The following is a 22,102-nucleotide window of genomic DNA, read 5'->3' as shown; positions in this document are numbered from 1 at the left end:
GGGCAGAAAGTCCAACACCTTCCCAGCCTTCAGCACCTTTGGAGACACAGGAGGACAGACGTGGCCAGGCAATGAGGTGCCCAGGACATTGTGGTGAAGGACTTGGCCCCAGCAGGAGCTTTTTGAAACGCAGTTCTTCCTTCTGTAAGGTGAAAATCAGCATCTTTTGAGCTTCTTTCCCACCTTCTCGCCTGGAAACCTTTCTACCATGGAGGAAGAAATACAAATGAAAGAAAGAAAAGGAGAAGAAAAGACCCAAAGCGGGAGGCAGCCTAAGGTTTTCCTGCATGGGCAAGGTCTCCGCTCTGTGTCTCTCCACACTGGCACTTACCAAACATAGCCAGGGCCCCGCGAAACCTCGGCCCGGCACAGAGTAGTAAGATGAGCTCCCTCTTTATTTGGCCTATCTAAAAATAGCAGAGGGGAAAAAAAAAGGCAGAGTCAGGACCCTGCAGGACCAGTAGTCAATGGGCTGCGAGGAGCGATTGAACTCCGAGCCCTGCTCGGCAGGCTCCAGCTGACGGGCTATTTTTTGCCGTGGTTGACTAAATATGGTCAGGGAGGGAAGAGCAGGAGCAGGGGCCGCGCGCCCGGGGGTGCGTGTTTGGGATGCTTCGTTGGGTATATAAGCACTGGAAAGGTGGACTCGCGTCCTGACCAGAGCTCCCCCCTCCCTCCGCCAGCCCCCCACCCCCAAGGCGTGCGCATCCCCCCGCAGCCTGACCCCCAGCCCGGGCTGACCCCCGGCGGGGTGACGAGGAGGAGGAGGAGGAGGAGGAGGAGGGAAGGCTAGGGAAGGGAAGGGAAGGGGGGGGCGCAGGCACTTGTGCCGGCGCAGCCTCTCGCATCAAGGTGTGCTGCAATCCGGGCGGGCACGGTGGCTGCTCCTTAACCCCCGGCTGGCCGCGGCGCTGCCCCAGCGCGCTCCCCGCCCGCCCCGCGCAGCCCCCGCGGCACCGCGCTGCCTCCCGCAGCCCGCGGCACCGCGCTGCGATGCGGTGCAGCAGCGGGGATGGAGTTGTGGCGGTGCTGGGCGGCGGGGGCGAGGTAAGGGTGGGTGGGAGGGGAGGGTTTGCCTGGTGATTTTTTTTTTTTTTTAATTTTTTTTTTTTCCTCTCTCTCCAAGTGAGGACTAATCCCATCCCTGGGCCTGCTCTCTGTTCCCTTCCTGCATTAGAGATTGGCTATAAGGAGAAGGCTGACGGCTGCAGCATGAAGCGCATTATTACCTTGTGATTCCATGACCCTCCTCTATGCATCCCTAACTCTCGAAAGCTGATTCAGCTTTCAGCTAGTGCTCTGGTGAGTCCTCTGCTGCAACAGAAGCTCCTAACTGGTATGTCTTCTTTTTTTTTTTTTTTTTTTTTTTTTTTCTTTTTTTTTCCTCTCTTCTGCTCCCTGTCTTGCCTTTAACCGCTACCAGCTCAGCTTGGTTTAAACACTTTTCCTGGCCAATGCAGGACTGAGTGCCCATCCAACTTACCCGGGGACTTAAATGTGGGCTTCTGCATCCGGCAAATGTATGTGTGTGTGTGGCTGTGTGGGGATGTGCTGGATGTGTGTTTAATCTGCGGATCGCTTAGGAAACCTCACCCCCCCCCTTTTTTTTTTTTTTTTTTTTTTTTTTTTTTTTTTTGTTCTGCCGTGGCATACTCCGCATTTAAAAAAAAAAGAAAAGAAAAAACAAAAACTAACAAACTGCAGAGCAAGCAGTGCACTAGAATAATCTGAACTGAAATGTTAGAACTTTGACATGCAACCGTTCTGCAAGGTTAAACCGGCCTTTAAATGCCTAATTCAGACACAGGCTGGCTAATGACACCTGGGGGGATTGGAGCTTTATTTATTTATTTGCAACAAACTAGTGCTATGAGCTGATATCAGGCAGAGCAAAAGGGTGAAATGTGGTTAAACTTAGCCTAACTTGCAATGATCTCAATGCTGTGGTGATTAACTGTTAAAATGCCGAGAAATGAGTATTAATTACAGGCGCATGGTTTGTGGACGATCAGAAAGGGAATATGGGGAGAAGTTAGGTTTCCCTGCAAGGGTTTGGAATTCAGGTTACATGAAGTGTAGCATCAATTGACTGTTATTGCTTCTGCAACTCAGAGTTGACTGTGGTTCATTATATTTTATATGATAGTGGTGGTACCTATCACATGAATATATAGACACCAGTTTGGTGAGGTGGATGCTGTGCTGCACACACACACACTCACGCAGATTTAGGTACGTTTTACGGCATGCATATGGATATTTTATACGCATCTTTATGCATAGGTATATAAATGCTACACACAAGCAGGTGTAATGTATCACCCAGACACAGCCCATCTCCAGGCTGTGTGGGGAGTGTGGATACAGGTATATGTGTGCCTGTGCCCGAGGGAGTGTGCACTGTGTAATTGTATAGGCAGAAATCCGTGATTTGTGCTGTCAGTTTAATTGCTGGGTTCCTCTCGAGCAGATGGTTGTGTCTGTGGCTCCCAGGGTTTGAGCCCAGTCTCTCTGCCATGGGCTGTGCTGGGACAAGTGCCTGCCTCCGCCTCGGCCCCACTGGTGTGTCCCTTCTCCAGTGCCCAGCCCTGCACGGGGGCTGACTTCAAAGTCCCCAGAGGTTTGTGCTGCACAGCTTCAGTTTGACTTTGCCACTTGGACCTGAGCAGCACCTTGAGCCAGGGGCAAAGCAGGGATATAATATACAGCATGTTGCTTTCCATCCCTCTCACCCCGCTCCTTCCCCTTTCGCCTTCAGGCAATACCTCAGGCTCTTCCCTCCCCTTTTATTTGCCCCTCGGCCTCTGCATGATCCAGGACTCCATCCATTTTTCTCTCCAGAACAGCCACAGTTTTATTGCACATGTTTTTCTGCCAAGAGCAAGCGTAGGAGCTCAGCGAGCCCAAGTGGGTTGAGGATAGTGGCTGATGTTCACCCACCACCACTCTACTGCTGGTGGTAGCAGGAGGATGGGATCCACAGGGTGCCTCTGATGTTACATTAAAGGCACCATCACGGCCATTTGTCTGCTCCTCCACCAGAAGGCACAAACCTGGAAAGCATAAGATTCCACCCAGAACCTCAAAGCAAATTTAAGTCGCCACGATGAACTCTGCTGCTGTGGTTGTGCCATTGTCTTCAGTTCTAGTAAGGATTTGAAAGGTCATTTTTTAAAAGCTCTTACACAGGGCTCGCTTTAGGTGGCTGGCAGCTGCTGTCCCGCTGGTCTGCAGAAGTTGGGGACTGTTTAGGACAGCCCAAGTCAAACGCATTTGAGGAAATCAAATTTGATACAAGGTGCAGATGTTTAACAGCCCAAGAAGTCCAGTAGCTGTCCTACTGCTGCCCGTCTGAGGGAAATCCAATACCATGGAGCGCTTGGCTGTGCAGCACCCTACCACCACCACTTTGTTTTTGTTGTTTGGTTGTTTTTTGGTTTTTTTTTTCGTTTTTTGAATCTGAATCACCCAGATTTTCCCTCCTCACACTCTTCAGCTCTCTCTTTGCTTTAATTTCACTGCAGTCATGCATTACACCAGTGCCACAGCTCCATCTCTCTTCCCCTTAATCCAAACTAAAGGTTGAAATTTGCCTTTAAATGAGACAAATAATGATGGTTAAAAGGGCCAACAAACTGAGAGAATGAGGGGAAAGCTGCAGAGAGCCAGGACCGAGGCATGTGCCGGTGTTGCATGAGGGGTGTGAAGCGATTTTGGGTGTTAGGGCTGAGCACAGCGGATTTACACCCGGGCTCCATGCGGCCTTTGCTTCTCAGTGGTGCTGGAAGTCGATGGGGCGCAGGGAAACACTTGCTCCCCGGCTGGCAGTGATATTTCAAAAAGCAGCGAGAAGCATCGATGCAATTAGGTATTCCAAAGTGCTTAGTTTGCCACTTGCTAAGTTTACTTAAACCCTCTTTAAAGGGTTCATTAGAAGACTGTGAGGAACGGTAAAATTCATTAACACCGAGGCAGCCATTGCACATTTGCCTGTAAATTGGTATCGATCGGCGGCCGCGGCGGGCGCAGGTGAGGAGGCACCGTGCCCGCCCTGCTGAGCGAGCAGGCAGCGCCCGGCGTGACCTCCGCCGCGCTCCTGCCTAAATCCTGCCCATTATAGTCTCCCATTCAGCCCGGGCGGCGAGCGCAGCCCTGCCACTCGGCCCACATTGTTCAGGGAGCTTTAAAGCTCAGCACGGCAGCGAGGGAGGCGAGGCAGAGGGGCAGAGAGGCAGGGCTGCGTGCGGGACCGAGCCCCGGCGGGGCACGGCGCGGTGCCGTCCAGCCCACGGGGGCTGCGGGAGGAACTCGGCGAGGCTTTGGCCCGGGCTCCCAGCACCTCGCTTTGGCTGCCTTTTATGTCTGCAGGTCTTCTCAAAGCCCCTTAGCTGGCGTGGAGCTCAACCGGATGAGTTATTAGAAGCAATTTTTAATTTTTTTAATTTTTTTTTTTAATTTTTTTTTTAATTTTTAACGCCCTGAACGCGCCAAAAGGCATGTGCTATCTTTTGGGGGTTGCTTATCTGCGGGGTAGTGTCTCTCTCCCAGTGACCAGCAGAGGAGAAATCATTGGATTCACTAGGTAAGATGCTTTCTTCTTCCTATGCTTTAATCTCTACTTACTGATAAAGCAATCGCGTGTCTGGGGCTGATGAGTTCTCTTACTCTGGCGAATGGAGCAGCCCTTCCCGGTGGTGGTTTGTCAATCAGTAGCTGGCCATTCGATTCTTGGCTTTCTGAAAACAAATTGGCTTTTTGTTTCCAAATTGTAGGATGGAGGCGATTGGGAATTGATACATATTTAACTTTCTCCCACATGGCTTTGTCTGAAATGAAACCTACATGCATATACAGCAAAGGCTTTCCTCTGAACCACATTTTGGTCTTTTTTAAAGGCTAGAAGTTTATGATTTAGAATGAAACACCTACTTTTTAGGTGGAGTGGGAGGCTGGCTTTTACTCTGTGCCGTTTATGTTTCAAAGAGCCCCTGCCAGGGCAGCCACTGGACCTCTGCTGCTTTGTGTCCAGTGAATTATGCAGTTCCCCTTCCCAAAATCCATCATCTGCCGAGGGCTCAGCCCAGCATTACCGGCAAGGATCGGGAGCTGGGGTGTGTGTCTGTCTGCACATGGGCTGGGCAGGAGGAAAGTCTGCTGGTTTGAACTGAGCCGTAACTCACTCTCAGGATGTAAATTGTAAATCAGCGCTATTTTTCCTCCTGTGACCATATAAATGCGCATATTGAAACTACCTGCTTGAGAGACATACTTCTTTATATGCCCATATGAACCTGGCAAGCTATGGAATGTAAAGAAGTATGTATTTCAGGTGGGAATCCTTCTCAGAGGAGCAATGTGTGACCCCGGGCAAGGCGGGGGAGAAAGACAGACAGATTATTTTATATTATTATTTTTTTTAACTGCCTGACCCGGCAGACTGACTGGGGAGTCAATTGATGATCTTGTTCCAGCGCGTGTATTGTTCTGTCACTTTGCCTGTGTCAGCAGGTGGAAATGCTCATCAGGACATTAAATATTCAATATGCTGACTGCGGCATGGGCTTTGAAAGGCGATGCCAGAGGAAAGCTGGCTGTCCGCTCCTGGGTTTTAACAGGGATGCAGGCCAATCGCTCCCTTTTCCTGCTTCCCCATCCACCCTTTTTACCCCAAAAATAAGGCTGGGGAGCAAACAAAGCTGGCTGATCTTTAAATCTAGGAACAACAAAAGGAGATGGAGGGTGGGGGGAGAAGAAGAGAGAGGAAAAGGAGACAACAGTTGTTACTAGGGTGTGCGGTGTTTTAGCTTGAAATTTGTGTGCAAATTCCGCTTTTTGAATCTTTCCCACATTGAAACTTTTTGAGCTTAAAACTGGTGAGAAGGAGACCTTCCTTGTCAGTGTGGTGAGCCATCGAGTCAGCGGATCACAGCTAAAGCCAGAGGAGTGCCCTGAATATAGGGGTCTTATTTTCCCAAAGGGAAATAAGAACATTAGATCCTTTAATTATGAAAGCCTTCTCTTTTGTAACATTTTCCAGTGTAAAGTAGTTGGCCATTTTTCCAGGATCCTGCAATAACGTGGCAAGATAAAAGAAATTTGGCTTAAAGACATGTTTAAAGTTCTGCATAGGCGAGAGTCACATCCGAGCCTTTAAAGCTTTCAGCCCCAAATTTCCTCATGTTTCCGTGAAGTTGCAATGATGTGCAAAGCTGAACTCCTCAGAAAGCCACTCCCCAGTTTTCTGAACTCCATTTTCCATCTCTGTGGGGCCACTGAGGGCAGCATTTTGCTTTTGAGTGATTTCTCTGCCATCGCAACTCTGTCTTCGCCTTGCTCACGGGCTCCTCAGGCACCGTTTGGTAGCTGTGATACCAGGACACATCATGCAGAGGTTAGTCAAGTCTTTCCCGTGGAAGCATCCTCCTCCACGCATGGGGAACAGGAGAGGCTCTGAGTTTGGATTTTGGGGAGTCTTTATCCATCTCTGTTCACGGTGAGCACCGTCATCTCACTTGTTCCAGGTACGCCAAGGGGAAGTGAACTGTGGTTGTGAGTAATGGGTGAGAAAAGGCAGATTGGGTCTTGGGGAGATTTCCTACCTGTAGGATTTGTGGCGTTTATCGAGGTGCTTTTTGTTGTTATTGTTGTTTTTTAAATTAAATACCATGGCTGATGGAGGCTTGGGCAGTGCTGAGCCTCTTCCCAGCAGAGGAGGAGCCTTTGCTTTTTTTGCCAAGTGGCTTTGGGAGGGCTGGATTTGCGCTGGAAGATGGCTGGTGTGCACATTATCCTCTTGGCTTTTTCAGATGCTCTGGTTGTGCTGGGCCCTGAAAAGCCAAGGTGTTCCTGGCTGGTCACAGTGCAGTCCCTCAGGACCCAGCTGCAGGGATGCAGCAACCCCTGGGCTCAGCCCCACCAGCGGCCACCCTGCCTGGGCACAATCCTTGGCCCCCTTGACCCCACAAGGATCAGTCCTGTGGGTATCCAGCCTCATTTTGGGGTCAGACTTAAATATGGAAATGGTGGATGCTGGGAAACTGAACCCAGGCAGGAAGGCACTGGTTCCACACAGGACTGCAATTCCGCTCCTTTATAAATCAGCAATCTTACCTTGAGTCTCCGGATGAAAAATGAGGACAATTCTCACCATTCTGAATATAACATAACATTACATCTAATATATAATTTATATATGAAATTCCCCTCCTTTCCTTGCTGACCCTTTGTCCCACTCCTTCTCATTTCCCTTCTCCTTCCTTTTTTCTTTTTCTTTTTCTTTTTCTTTTTCTTTTTCTTTTTCTTTTTCTTTTTCTTTTTCTTTTTCTTTTTCTTTTTCTTTTTCTTTTTCTTTTTCTTTTTCTTTTTCTTTTTCTTTTTCTTTTTCTTTTTCTTTTTCTTTTTCTTTTTCTTTTCTTTTTCTTTTTCTTTTTCTTTTTCTTTTTCTTTTTCTTTTTCTTTTTCTTTTTCTTTTTCTTTTTCTTTTTCTTTTTTCTTCACCCTCTCTCTGTTTCCTTCCCCTTCTCAGCACAGGTTATACTAAACCCTCTGTGCCACTGCATGTTGCTCTTGCAAAGGTGTTCACGGTTTGATTTACAGCAGATACCTGCATTTGTAATGCAATTTTTATCTCCTTCCCCCTCGCCTCTCTGAATTAATACGCTTGTTAATCACATGGAATTGCTAACTTTAGGAAGTCGCTAAGTGCTCAGATTTATTTTTTATGTAAATATTTTCAAAGGTATAATTCTGAGCGCTGTCTCGCAGCATGGCAGCGGAGGTGGTGGGGGAGGCTTTGCCATGGACGGTGTCACTTGGCCTTGGAAGATATTAAAAATGAAGTGGGATGGATGTGGCCCCCCCAAGAGCCATGGTAGCCTTGCTGTTGACACCAGTGGAAGCAGATGATGGCTGCAGGCCTTTGCCAACCACTTTGTGCCGTTCTTCTGCTCCATGGCAGCTCTTCATCCCGTTTACACCTCCTTGGATTAAAACTGCGGCTGCTATATTTCACTGGGGCCCCTCTATTTTACAGCTAAATTAAACTTCCCTTAAACTTTTTATAAGCTGGTGAGCATCTCCTGGCCTTGAGTGCCGTGGTGGGTGTGATACAAGGAGCACCCGTGCTGCACCTGCAGCGCTGGGATGCTCAGGTGCGCCCATCCGTCCCGCCAGCCGTGGACTGTGCAGCGCCAGGCACAGAAACAGGAGCTCTGAGAATTGTAAAAGCCATAAATCCAGTGGACCAAATTAGTTAAATTTTTCTATTCTATGCCTCACAAAATCCAGCCGTTCTGGAGATGAATTCCCCGCATGTAAGCGGAACTGCCGGCAGGTATAAGATGGATATTTCGCACGTGCACACGAGAGCACAGGGACAAATTTGTGCCAGGTGGTTTTCCCTGGCGGGTTTTTCTTTTTTCTGTACTTTTGAGTGTTTGTTACATTGATGATCCATTATTACAGTTGTTACTATTACTTAATGTTGGAAGACAGGTGGTCCCATAAATTCTAGCACCCTCTATTTTTTTTTTTTTTAAAGGGGGGGCATGTTTGCAATTCAAGTTTAATAGTGCATTCATCAAGAGCAATAAAGCATTTTATTGCACAAGTATTTCAAGGGATGTGCTGGCCCTGGTAAAAGCATTAGTAAAGGGGTGCATCAGCAATCTCATTTAAAACTGTCGACCCAACGTGAAAAATGTTGCGTTGAAGAATAAACTGCTATTAAGCATGATTAGATTGACCTGCAGGACAGATATTTTAGCTGCAGCAGCACAAGTCGATCAAAGTGAGCATCGCTTAGATTGCAAATTTTTTTTTTTTAATGCCCTAAATTAAAAATGAAAGAGCCTCAGAATATTTAGGACCAGAGTGTGACTTTGGGGGTGAGATTTGTGCATTCGATTCAAAGTGGTTTGGGAATGTGGGGAAAGGGGGAAAAGGTATTAATTGCTGCCCCTTTAGCATACATTGAAAATATGTTACTCAGATCAACCAATCAAAAAAGAAATTGTGCTGACTCAGCACTCGGGCTAGTCTGCACGTCCGATTGCAGAAGAGATCAGCACTGCACTGCAGTATCTTTCCCTGCCTTTGACACCAGCCTAGCTGGGCAGGGCTTCCCTTGTGTTTCCCAGGACTGGTTTAGGCCAAGAACAAGAGAAGGCCCTGAAGAGAGGAGGAGAGAGTCAAGGTTGCACGAGCCTTGAGCTGCTAACAATCCTTTTTAGTCAGGAAGAAAGAGCTTCCATGCTAGGTTTGCCCTGCCAGATGCAAGCGGCATGAATTGCTTGGGAATATATCTATTTTTAAAGACTTTCACCACATCTTGCACTTAGCAGTGACTGTGGGCGAGGGGGTGGTGTGTTCCTAGCAAGAGAAATATCCTCGCTCCTCAGCTCGGATCCCTCCCCGGAAAGCCCAGTGCTGATTTCAGTGCCGCACTGGCGGGTGCCTCCCAGAGAAGGAGCTGGGTTAAATGTTCACCGCCTGACGCTGAAGTTGCTCTTGACCTCAGCCAAGCGGGCAGAGATGCTGAGAGCTGCCTTCCCCCTGGGATGTGGGGGGTCATGCTGGGAGCAGCCCAACGCTCCAAGGATGGGAGCCAAGAGAGAACGTGGACTCCACTGCTGCCTCGCTGGGCTTGCAGACAAGTTGTGTAGCTCGCCTGCCTCAGTTTCCCTCCAAGGCAAAGTAGGTTCTTGCTAAGGAGTTGTTGAAGTTGTGTTTGCACTGTGAGGCTGAAGGTGGAGGTGGCCGAGGCGAGTGGAGGCAACAATGTGAGGCCAAGGTTGTTCTGGTTTGGTTGGCATTGGCTTGCACAGTTCTGCCCTTGTGTGTATTTGGGGAGCCAGCACAGCCTGCCTGGACTGTGCCCCCCTGCCCTCGTGCTGTCTTTGCAAAGACTCATCTGTGTTCTGCACACCTTGGAACAGGTGTGGAGGTTGGACCTCACCCATGAGCCCATGGAGCTGGGCATGCCTGGGGGGTATCCCGGCAGGAGGGGCTATGCCAGGCTTAACCAACTGTACATGCTCAGCCCTGAGCACCTTGGTGGGCCCCTACAGGTGAAGCAGTGTCCCTGTGGGCTGCTGTCTTCTGATCACTGCAGCACCCCATGATGCTGTTGAGGTGTTTTTGCTTGCAGTGTGTAAGCAGCACCAGCGAGCATCCCTGGGTTAGTCTGTATTTTTCCAGAGCAGTCTGTCCAGAGCAGCAGCGCTGGCGGATGACCCCCTTGTGTGCAAGGGGAAGGCTTTCAGACACAGATACGTCTTGACTAAAACAGGATTTGATAGTCAAAGGTTTTAGCAGTTGGAACAGTTGCTGGTGGTGCTCAGGAGGCTCAAGGGAAGCAGGCGACTGACATCTCCAACAGATGCAGGGTTTTCCTTTTTTTTTCCTTTTCCTTTTTTTTTTCCTCCTGAAGCACAGAGCCTGTAAATGCCTCGCCATGCCCAGATATGGCCTGTGCTGGGACCTGTGCCGCTATCTAAAAACACCCTGGGCAGACTGATGAGCCTGGGGGAACTGGGGAACAACTGCTATAAATAGTGCTCATTCTCAGCTGCCCTTCTGGAGGGACAGGATTAGGTGGCATCTGGGCAGCCAGGAGGCGTGGGACTCGTGACCACCAACCGCAGAAGTCACCCAGCAGCTGTAAGGACAGGAGCCATCCCTGCAAAGACCTTACATAGGCAAGTCAACCCTGGCATTTGGGGAGTCGGATAAAGCCACAGGAGCAGGAATCCAGTGACCTAAGAGCAATTGAGAATAAAGTTCACCGCAACGGCCGGGACAGCGCTTCCAATCTGAGCTGTGACCTGGCATTGGAGACAGCACTTGGCTTTCGGCTTTTCGAGCTGTTTGGTGCAGGCAAAGGAAGGTGTCAGGAGGGAGATGGTGACATAGGAAGCAAAGTGTCGCAAGGAGCTGCTGAGATGAAAAGATTGGTGTTCCCTTCTGGGAGGCTGCGGGTTAATTTGCTTGTTAATTTCCTGGCAGCGAGACTATTGGAAGCTCTGATTTAATATTTGTGTTTACTTCGGGTAAACAAATTAACAAAAACACCCCAAGTCTTAATAATTTAAGACACCAACTTGATTGAAGAGAGCAGAAGGTAATGAATCTCATGAGGTCATTTCACTCCCAACCTGACAGGAGGTGGGCAGTGCCTGGAGCTCATGGCCATGGGGGTGTAGGGTAACTGGTTCCTAAAAATGAGGGGTGCTTGGAAAGTGAAACAGCTTCTGAAGGAGCAGGGGAAAAGGACTGTGTTGTGCTTGAATTAAGCTCAGCCTTGAGCATTTGAAGGGCAAAGATGGAGCAGGGAAGGTTTGGCCAAACAGAAGAGGTGGCTGTGCAGGTGGTACCTGCAGAACGTCCTGAAATGTGTGCAGTGAGAGATTGGGGATAAAATCGTGGAACACTGCAGCTTGTCCCTGAGCAGGTCTGCTGTGGGATGGGCACTGGCATGTACAGGCAGGGTGAGATGGGTATTTACGTCCAGGCTTTGCCCATTCTGTCCCTCCCAGTGTCAGGGCTGTGGTGCACCACTTTGCCTTCTTTAAATTAAGCCTGCTTTGTCCTAAAGCCTTGTCTTTGAGACAATAAGATGCACCCGCTAAAATCTATTGTGCCATTTTTGCAAAGCCCAGCAAAAGTCGCCCGTGCGCCGTCCCCTCCCTGTCCTCCACGCTCATTTGGCCTATTTGAAACTGAATTTATTCCTGGGAAGGTCCCCATCAATTTGCCTTGCTCTTTTGTTGACAAGTTTATTAAAAACCTGGGCAACTACATATTAAACTTTTATCAGTGTCGAGGAAGAATACGTCCTTTGAGCGGCCACAAAAGTTATGGATTGGGGCTTAATGTTTCTTGTTCCACCATTTGGCTGAGTCAGCGTAACAAATAAAAGCTGCCACGTCTTTTATTTTTTTTTTTCCCTTTCTTGAGAGACAGTTCCTTTAACAGTGTATGTAACTGTGTCCAGTAATGCAAAAAAGGTTTCAGGTCTGCGTAAACATGAGGGGCTTTGTTTCTCTTTGTGCCCATAAGTCTTTAATAATTTGAATAACTATTTTAAATTAAGAAAATCTGAACCCTGGAGAAAGTTACCCTCCTTCTGCTTAGCTCTGAGCCAATAGTTTTGGTACAATAACTGTTACTTTAGAGTGTTTCTATCAAAAAATTTGCTGCAAATTAATAATTGTTGTACTGTAAGTGATGTGTTTTCATCCAGTGTGAGATCAGGAAGGGGTTGGAGTGATGTTTGGTTGGGGATGTCCCTTGGCGCTGCTGCAATAGGGGATCTTTGCTCTTTTTCTTTAGTCATAAGATTAAACAAAGAGGAGGCCAATATGTTGCACCAAAGATGTTAAAAATAAAGCGTTAGAATTGCATAACCTAGTTCCCGTTTTGCCATGCAGCTGAGTTTTTAGGAGTTGAAAGAAGCCTGAGAAATAATTGGTGGGAAGAAGTTTAAATTGATATAACAACAGTCAGGCAGGGGGGAAAAAGTGTGCATTGGTGGGACTAAGCCACAGTTCTTAAACTCTGCTGGGCAAATAAATAAATAACACAGCATCTTTCTCTGCCTGTCACCGCTTCCAAGGATTTTTTAGTCCTTAAACAGGTTTGCTGGCATAATTTGTCAAGTCCAACAGGGAGGTTTCTGTGTGACAGCCGATTGTTTTTCACCAGGCACAGTGGTGCACCAGGCCTGTCCTGCTGGCTTGGAGCAGCTCCATAATTAGACAAGAGTTAACATTCCTGTGTGAGGTGGCTCATCCCTCCTGCCCAGGGCATGGCACACCCTGCCAGGACCCGTCCTGCGCCGTGCCCGTGGCCGGCGGGGAGCGTTCTGGACAAATCCCTCTGCCTCCAGGAGTTTATCTGCATCACCATTTGCTCCAATTATAACTAATTGGACATATATTGCATTTTCATAGAATCTAATTTTCTATCGATTTTAACGGGACTGCTGGTGTTTTGTACTATTAAGTGGTATCTCGTATCAGTTGCTGTTTAAAAACGCTGAGTGCACTCCCCTGTACGGGATTATGCAGTCAGCACATGTTTTAAAACCTGTTTAATTGTTAGGTCCATGAAATGCACAAACTGTATTAGGGAGCAGGCTTTGTTCTCTTTTGAGAGTGTGAGTAGCAAAACAAAAAAATCCAACTCCACAACTATTTCCACAGCCGGTTTCAGGAGGTGCAGCTCCCAGAGACCTGCTCAGAGTCTTGTGCTTCTGGAAATGAGCTTTGGAGGGACCACCTTGATCCCACATGGAGCCAACTCCCTCCAGGTAATGATGCTCTGGAACAGAGGAGGTCTGAGCTTGACTGTCGTTTTTACAGGAGGCCTAGGACCAAAATTTGGGTTAAGACAGAGATAAGTTCACTTTAGATGCTCTGCATAACCAAGGCATAAGATGATAGCTGTAGGGTTTGGGGCTTTATTCCCTGTCATAGATACTGCTGTGCACCTTGGCAATACACCCAAATAAAACCAGACTATCAAATGAGCCACTTCATTTCAGCATGTACTCATTGAAGCAGGGTGAAAGCAACAGTCCTCTGGTCAGCACCATTTAAAGAAGAGATCTAAAGGAGAGATTTAGGGGAGGAAGGGAGAGGTGGCCTGGCAAAGAGCATTCCCAGTAATGCATCAGGGATATTGGATAGCAGGGGAAATTGTGGAGAAGGCAGATTAAAGGAGATGGAAATAATGTTTTGGGGCAGCTGAGTTACCCCAGGGTGCTGGTGAGTTTTTGCTGTCAAGTTGCTGCCTTTGCTGCTCGTTAGCAAGAACCACGTTGTGTTTGTTGGAGACAGGTGAGTTCATGAGGGTGTATAAATTAAATAGACACTTTATTAAGTTCAGGTAATAGTTTTGGTTTGAAAGACTGAGTGGCTACTGCAATGTCAGCAACTGCTTTAGTGCACAAAGGAACTGAATGCTTTTTAATTAAGTCAAATAAAATCCAAGCAGAAGGCTCTTGAGCCTTGTCTGGAGTCTACTTTTTGGGTTGAACATCTTTAATTTTAGAAATGTTAATAAAACACAGTCTACTTTTTCCCCTGTAATAATATAAGTTCAATTAATATTTCATGTCTGTAAGGAAAAGGATAAAAGCAGCAAGCTTGTATTTTCTGGTTTACAAATGGCACATTGGGCAGAATCCTGCAACTGTGGCATTGATTTAAACATCCTCACAAAGACACCATGCAATAAAGTTGAATCATCTGCAGTATAAGTATGGCTGTTTGGGGGAAAAAATAGCAATGTGAGAGAGTAGACATTTTCCTGAATTATCAAAAGCCACTTCATTTTGAGGAAATTTCCTCCAATTTAGTAATGTTTGGATGGAAATCAAATAACACATTAGCTTTGAGAAAGGGGAAAAAAAACCTTCCAAAGCTAATTACAAAGGGAATGTGCACTTCATTAAGATAAAGCTGTAGGAAATCAATGTTCTGTATTGTTGTTTTTTCCTTTTGATTGGATTTTAGAATGATAAATTGTTCATGCATTTGATCTAAAAATGATTTGTTTATTCAGATGAAGAGCAACAGTACTTTGTCTCATTTGGCCTTTTAGCTTATAATGATAATGGCTTGGAGGGCTGCTCATTTCTCAAAAGTGTATTGGACTGGAAGAGGCAGGAGATTTCTGGACTCAGAAGGATGGGCCCCATGCAAGGGTTCGTTGTAGGCTAATTCTATTGCATGTTGAATCTTCTGCTTCATTAGGAATATCGACAAATGCTGATAAATTCTTTGGCTTTTCTCTACTGTCTATAACACGTCTTTATTACAATATTGAGGCTGAAGCGGAAAGATCTGCAGTAGAGGAGATTCTTGTGTTGGGTACCACTGACCCTACTCGCCACAGCACTGGGGGCTTTTGCCCATTTTCCTGGATATAACCATGGACAGCACAGCCAGCAGCAGGCACAGGCACCACACAAGGGTCACCAGAGAGGGGAAAGCCAGGCATCTGTTTGTTCTGCTCTTTAGGCTTTGACTCATCTCTCGCCCCTGGCTCTCACTCAGGGTGCCCATGGCTCTCCAGTGCCATCCCACAGCTCCTGCAGGCTTTGCCCAGCTCAGGATGGCAGAGGCAGGAGCAGGGCCATGTGCAGGGAGGCACCAACACCTGCTCCTTCCACACCTTTGCAATGCAAGACCCTATTTCACGAGGAGATGATTAGACCTGGCTTTGCTTTGGACACAAACCTGACCACACTGGTGTTGGGTGGTTGAGGTTTTGGGCATGGTTTGGGGTGCTGTTGCAGGCTGAACTTGCAACATTGGGACAGGCAGGAAGGGAGAGCAGCACTAATCCATGCCTGGCTGTTAGGATTGGCAAACTCTGCTGCCAGATCCTGCCTGCTGAATGTGGCAGTGCTCAGCAGAGGTGAACCTGTCCCTCCTATTTCATAGTGGAGGGGGCCCACAGGAAATGAGCACTGCCTCACTGAAGGCATCAGGGGCTTCAGCACAGCTCAGACCTCTGACCACATCTGTAATCCATCTTATTAGGATGGCTGGTACAGCCCCAGAGCCCAGCCTGGCAGTGTCTGGGCTGGCAGAGACCTGGGCCCTCCCTGCTGGGAGGCTACAAGTCTCCATGGGTTGCAGCCCTCTCCAGCTTTATAACGTGTGTTGCTCTTTCTCAGCTGCTGGGAAAGCCTCACCACCAGAGAGACATCATTAGTTTTGATTAATGGCATCCAGAAGAGAAAACCTAATTTTCTAAAAAGGAAAACCTTACCCATAACTCACCGCAGAGAATTTAAACAAAATGCTATAGAACATCCACACCGACTCACATTGATTTCAAATATGTTCCAAGGCACTCCCCAAAGCAAAAAGCAAAGCAGGGAGGAGTGCTCTGGTCCTCAGCAGAAGATGCTCAGTGTAACCCCACATCTCTCCCACAGACTTTCAAAGTACTGGCCCCAAATCAGCAGGGCTGGGACAGTGCACACATCCCTGGGGAGCAGACTGTGTTTGAGGTGGTGATGCTCAGGCAGTCTGATGCATTCTATCCCAAAATTCATGTGCCCATCAGGGTTTAGCTCTGTACAGTCTCAGTCACTTATGGCACTTCCACCTGTACCAAATCACCAGTAAATAATTACTTTCCTTTGCCTCCCATAAGTTACCAAAGGATGAATTTCATACTTCCAGGTCCTCACTGTCTAAGTTTCCATTTAGTTCCTTGGCTTGATTATCTCTTGAAAAGGTACCATGAGATAACTTGATCAAATTAATTGTAGAGCTCTTTTTGAAAAACTATTCTCTCTCCCTTTCTCACTCCATCTCTCTCTCCATTTATTTATAGGCAGCTGAGAGTAACGGGTTTGGGCAGTTAAGTGATCTGCAGTGCTTACCGCGACAATGCGAAGCCTGTAATTCTTCAGGAGATAAAATAGTGGCCCACTTGCAATATTTTCTGTGTGCAGAGGTTCCAAGCACAGGTGCTTTTCCCTGGTATCATCTTGCAGCATGGTGGGCTGCGAGGGAGAAGGGGGAAAAGTCACCTTTGCCTTATGACGCATATAAATTCTTTAAATAGGTTATGCACATGGCAATGTGCAATATCTGCGCGTGGCTCCGGGTTAAGAAGGAAAGGCCTGACTTTATTGGCTCCCACTGCAGAAAGGATCGGAGCTGCTGTGATTTTTAAATTTGATTTACCGGGTTATTTTTAGCAGTGGGGTGTTCATGCTGCAGGGCTCTCTCCAGGAGGAATCAACACCCCAGTGCTGAGATGGGAACCATCACGGGAGTGACTTGGACAGCAGGGACTCACTTTCCCCATTTGGGGACAAATTGCCAGATTATGAGATTGCAAGAAAGAAAGCTTTTAATTTTTTTTTTCTTTCATTCCTCCCTTTTGGTTCCTTTTCACCACTTTCCTATTGGTTTCTGGTGATGGCAAATACAACCATTGCTTGAGCAGGTCTTAAACCTCCTGAAAATGCTGATTTTAATGCCAGATGAGAAAACACAGGAGGCTTCACAGTAGGGAAGCAAAGTTTGCTGACCTCTAAAAAAAGATTTCAGGTGTTCCAGCCTTTTCCCTCCCATTTTTCAAGGAGAGCCCTGAGGGGAGAAGAGTTCTGCAGCCTGAGTTCCTTGGCTGTGGGCTGGGCTGGTTGTGACAGAAGGACAACTCTGCTTATGTGTGTTAGGTGTCACTTCAGACACCGAAACACAGGGCATGGGGGAGGACAGCACACCATAAAATACTGAAAGGAAAGGAGGCGATAGGAGGTGATAATTAAAGCATCTGGATGAAAACAATAGCCTTTACTTATGTCACACTGTAATAGCAACGTGGCTCTCAAAACAGACAGAGCCAAATATCAACTTTAAAAATGCTTCAGGCTGATGGTTACCACTGCAGACTATTCCACTGTTGTTCAACCTGCCTCTTTAATTCAGACCCGCTCTTCAGCCATAGCCTCTAAGAAGCTTAAATAAATCCTGACTGCCTGAAAGTGAAGCCATTTGAACCAGTGCGGAATCAGGCAGCAAGTTCAGAAGAGGTCCAGGCAGCTGGGAAAGAAAAGACCCCGAGGAATTCTCTTCTCTGCTGCCACAGCCCATGAGGCCAAATGCTTTGCTAAAGCTGGTAAAATGGAACCAAATCAACTGTTCAATGGATTTGGTCCCCTTCAACCAGCTGTAGCTGTGCATTGATCTCTCAGACGGACCTTGGAGGATGGAACACTTGAACCCGACCAGGGCGGCTCAGGTAGAAGACAAATGGCCACTTGAACACTGCTGATAAGGAAATGATGATGATTGGCATCTACAGATCTATCACTCGGGCTCTAAACTGGTGGGCTGAGCCTGAGTCATTATGTGGTTGCCAGTCAATTCTGCCTAACGGAGACCACTCAAGATTGATAATGGGAATCACCCTCCTCCATTGATCTCAGCTGTAACCCGGTGTGTTCCCCCTGCGAATGCTGTGCGTTTTCATGTGTGTTTGCTCGTGTCCACCCAGGAGCCCCGAGCCTCAGTGTCTCATCTACTGCAAGGAAGAATAAAGGTTTTGATCTGAAGTTCCCTCCTTGTGTTTTGTACCACGCACCGAGATGCTCCTTCAGCAGCTCTAGTGAAGAAATGAGCTGTTACAGGGCTATCAGAGCTGGGAAGGGGTTGGGAATACCAACTGCTTCCTCACCATCCCAAACTGCAAATATACACGGTCTGCACTAGCCAACAATGCTTTTTTATTAATGAGATAAAAGCTGTGCTCCTAAAAAAGAGTTCCCTGTTTGGCTTTGTTGACCTAAAAGACTTGTAAAGTCTCTACCCCGGTCTGGTCCTTATAAGCACTAATGTTATGCTAATGGAGTTAAAGAAAATCGCTCACTTTCCCGTGTAATAATGATTGGTGGGAAAGTAAGCTGGGCGTCATCCTTTCCTAGCCATCGTAAATCTATAGGACTCTCACGAGCTATGAATATTGCAGCTTTAATGAGCCATTTGGATGCAAAAGTCTGATGGGAGATTATTCATGTCTTTACTTCTTAACAACACCTGGCCTAAGTTAACCCCTGGCATGAGGGTGTGCAGAGATTTGTCTCTTTTCACACGCTAGAAATTAGGTTTACTTCATTTCACATCCATGGTCCTTCAGGTACTGTTTAAGTGTTCTTACTAGGGCCAAGAGTATTCATGTGCTTCGAGATAAGGAGTTGTTTGATGGATCTGAGGCTTAACATGCATCTAATATTTATGCCACTGGGTATTTAAAAGGTAAAGACATGAGGAGCAATGTTACTGCAGGACTGCCTTTCATCAGCTAAAAGGGAAATAGTGCTTACTCGATCCTGCTGGCTCATTTTTCTGTAGTTTAACAGTGCCTAAACATCCATGTCGATATCCCAGTGAAGTCTACATGTGGTTTTTTTTCCCCCATATACTTCAGTCAGATCAGGCACATTTTCCTTTTTGCCATCAACTAATTTCTTAGGAACATGTAAAAAATTACAGGTTCTATTTTTAAATTTATTTATCTTCGTAACTGCAGCATCTTCCTAAGCATCCAATGGCGCACCCAAAAGGGCTTTGGCCTGGCCTGATAGAAGACTCGAGTGAATGCAAAATGCATTTGTTGACATTTTTGCCTGCAAACAGAGGAAAAGGAATAGCTCCAACAAATCCCTGTATTAGCATGGAGCCAGTTTGCAGTTGTGGGTAGTGAGGATGCTTTCAGTTGGAGCCTCACAGCACAGCTCTGCCCTTGGCAAAGCAGCCAAGTGACACCACCTCTGTTACTCTGAGTCACCCCTTGACACATTATCTGCCCTGGGTGATTAATTGCTTTGTAGTTATCCATGCTGGTTTCTGTGCACTACTCAATCCCAGTTCCTAATTCCCATCTCAGGAGCATCAAGCAAAGGCATCTGCTGAGGCAGAAATGACTGTCCACATGAACCACCTCAACACTGTCACTGCCAGTCCTGAGATTCCTGAACATCCTTGGGATGAAAGCACAAGTGAAGGGAAATCCTAATTGCTGGCAGTCTGGGCTGTGAATGATGTTGGGACTCTAGAGGAAAAGGTTGAATAGAAACAGATGCTTCCAGCAGGTTGTGGCCTGGGTTTCCAAAATACCACGCTCCTCTCGCCTGCTCCCACAATCTGGGTTATTTTCTCATGTTCCCCAGGGCTGCATCCAATGTAAACAACACCATTATTAACATTCTTCCTTGGTAATGATAATTAAGTTACTAAAAAATGTCAAATGGGGAAGCTGGAGGCATTGCAACTTGAACAAAACCAGGGAATGTAAATGAATTTATTTTTCCCCTAAAGAAGTTTGGTACCCCCAAAGCCACCTTGAATAGCAGGAAAGCTTCCAGTCCTCTGAAAGCAAGAGAAGATATGAATACACAGGAATCCCAAAAGTTGGGCCATGCATTTAAATGCCTAAATGTGGATCCCACCTTCAGGCACCCATGCTTGAAGATTTCTGGCTGTGTTTTTATTGCCTAATTATATCTTTATGGAATGAGAAATTCAGTTCACTTAGCATGGAATTTCTATAACAATACAGCCATTATGGTCTAGTCAAGGAAATATGAGGCCCAAGAAGAAGGCAGCAGGTAGACTTCAGGAGAGCTCTCCCAGGACTGATAATGTGTCAGAACAAACGTAAGGCATGGGCCAACACATTGTAAATATCCTTCCCAACAGTTTGTGTTTCAGCCCTGCTCGCTCCCAAATCCTTCCTGAGGCAACAGCAGGGTTTGGAGCTCCCTGATATCTGCCCTTTGCAGCCAGGAGCTGCCCAGATCCTGAACCTGCCCATGGTCTGAAAACTGGATCTGCTTCAGTCCATTTCCCATAAAGCACAGCTCTGAGTGGAAGTCTTACCACTGACTTTGAAAAATCTCAGGATCAGGTCCTGGCTAAGGCATTAGAAACCTTTAGCCAATCATCCTTAACTACATCAAATCTAATTGTTTCCCATACTCTCTAAGAGGCTGCTCTGATGGCTCACCAGACACTGCTGGTTTCCTGGAAACCCTATTAACTTCTCAAACAAGGCAATCCTGAGGACTCAGTCCTGCAAACCTTTTGTGCAAATATTAAATAACAGCGAATAATTAGCAAGAATAATCCTTTTTGCTTGACCCTCTTCTGTAATAAAGACCTTTGTCGGCAAATGCAAACGTTATTTTGAGGAGCAATTCATAATCTAGAGCTGCTGAACACATCAGCCTAAATACACTAATATTCTAATATCCATATTTGTACAGGACTTAAGACAGACAAAACCAGGCACATTCTCTGTCCCAAAGACCTGAGAGCACTCACCAGCATAGGAAGAGGAGGAGGCAAAAGAGGTGGCAAAGAAGGGACCCACTTCTGCTTTTGATACATCTTCAATTGTCACAGGTGGTGTGATCAGATCAGCTGGATTCTGCCAGTGGAGTTTTTATCTGTGCATCCTTTCCCTTCACCTGCTTTTCTTTTACTTATTTGTTTTTTGGGTTTTTTTTTTCTGAGAGGGGAGAAAAGAAAGGACAATCAAGCCAACAGGCAGATAATTGTTTTGTGCTGACAGTTTGTCAGGTGATGGAAGCACAATTTTAGTCAAGAGATCTGCGTTACAGCGGCGAGTGAGCAGAAGTCTCTTCTTTTCCTCCCAGATGGCATTGACATATAGCCTGAAGGGGCTATCAGGATGCAAAGCTAAAGATGGTTAAAGACATTAAAAACTGTACAATGTGAGCACCATCTACACCAGGACTATCATCTAGGAGGAAGATTCATCCTGACATATCAGGCAGAAGTCAGATCCTCTTTTGGTGTTACATAAAGCTGTTGAGCCAAAGGTATTTTTGAGATAGACAAAAAATAATATATTCCTGCTACTAACCATGTCTTTTCCAATAGTTCCTATTGACTCTTGAATAGCTATGACCAATAAATGTAATGATCTGCCTTCCCATTTCTTTCTGGGTGAACAATATCTTCTGCAGGGCATTGAGTGGCTTGAGCCATTCCTGTCTAACTCCACTTCCCAGCAAGACATTGAATGCATTCTCTTCATCTCTTCAGGGCTTTTGTTAATGATAAATATTGCACTGAGGATAAGGTCGTAAGTCTTGCCATAGGATGGAGGGAATTTGAATTCTGCATTCCTTGGATTTGGTGTTGTGTAAAGTTGCTTAATTAACTTGCACAGACAATGGGCTTAATAACATTGCATTTTTTAATAAGCAAGCAGTGCAGCTGGAGGGATAGAGAACCACGAAGAGAGGAGTTCACCTGCAGGAAAATATCCTCTACTTCCCCCAAAAGCGATAAAAATGTCAATACATTGACACAACCCCTAATTAAAAATGACTGCCATAATCACGCGTATCACAGCCGTAGGACATTAGTTTGGATTGAACACAAACAGTGGGATGTGCTGCACATGTTTTCCAAAGCAAGGGAGGGTTGGATGATGGGATCTCCTGCACACTCAAGCAGGAGCAGAGGAAGGATCCCTCAGCTCCTACTCGTGGGCTGCTCCTTTGCCTCCCTTCCCTCTGAGCTGCACAATAGGGGCTGCCTGC

At 46.7% G+C, this 22,102-nt stretch overlaps 1 long non-coding RNA gene across 1 annotated transcript; it reads left to right on the top strand.

Moving 5' to 3' along the window:
* Positions 1 to 814: 814 nt before the first annotated feature.
* On the top strand, positions 815 to 21,020 carry LOC136368571 (uncharacterized). The gene is made up of 3 exons (XR_010744866.1): positions 815 to 852; positions 1,127 to 1,336; positions 20,795 to 21,020. It is a non-coding gene; the product is annotated as an uncharacterized lncRNA (long non-coding RNA).
* Positions 21,021 to 22,102: the final 1,082 nt, after the last annotated feature.

This window comes from Sylvia atricapilla, chromosome 16, assembly GCF_009819655.1.
Source record: "Sylvia atricapilla isolate bSylAtr1 chromosome 16, bSylAtr1.pri, whole genome shotgun sequence".
In the NCBI taxonomy this organism is placed as follows: domain Eukaryota; kingdom Metazoa; phylum Chordata; class Aves; order Passeriformes; family Sylviidae; genus Sylvia; species Sylvia atricapilla.
The sequence above is the reverse complement of the archived record's forward strand: the minus strand, read 5'-3'. Positions and strand labels throughout refer to the sequence as shown.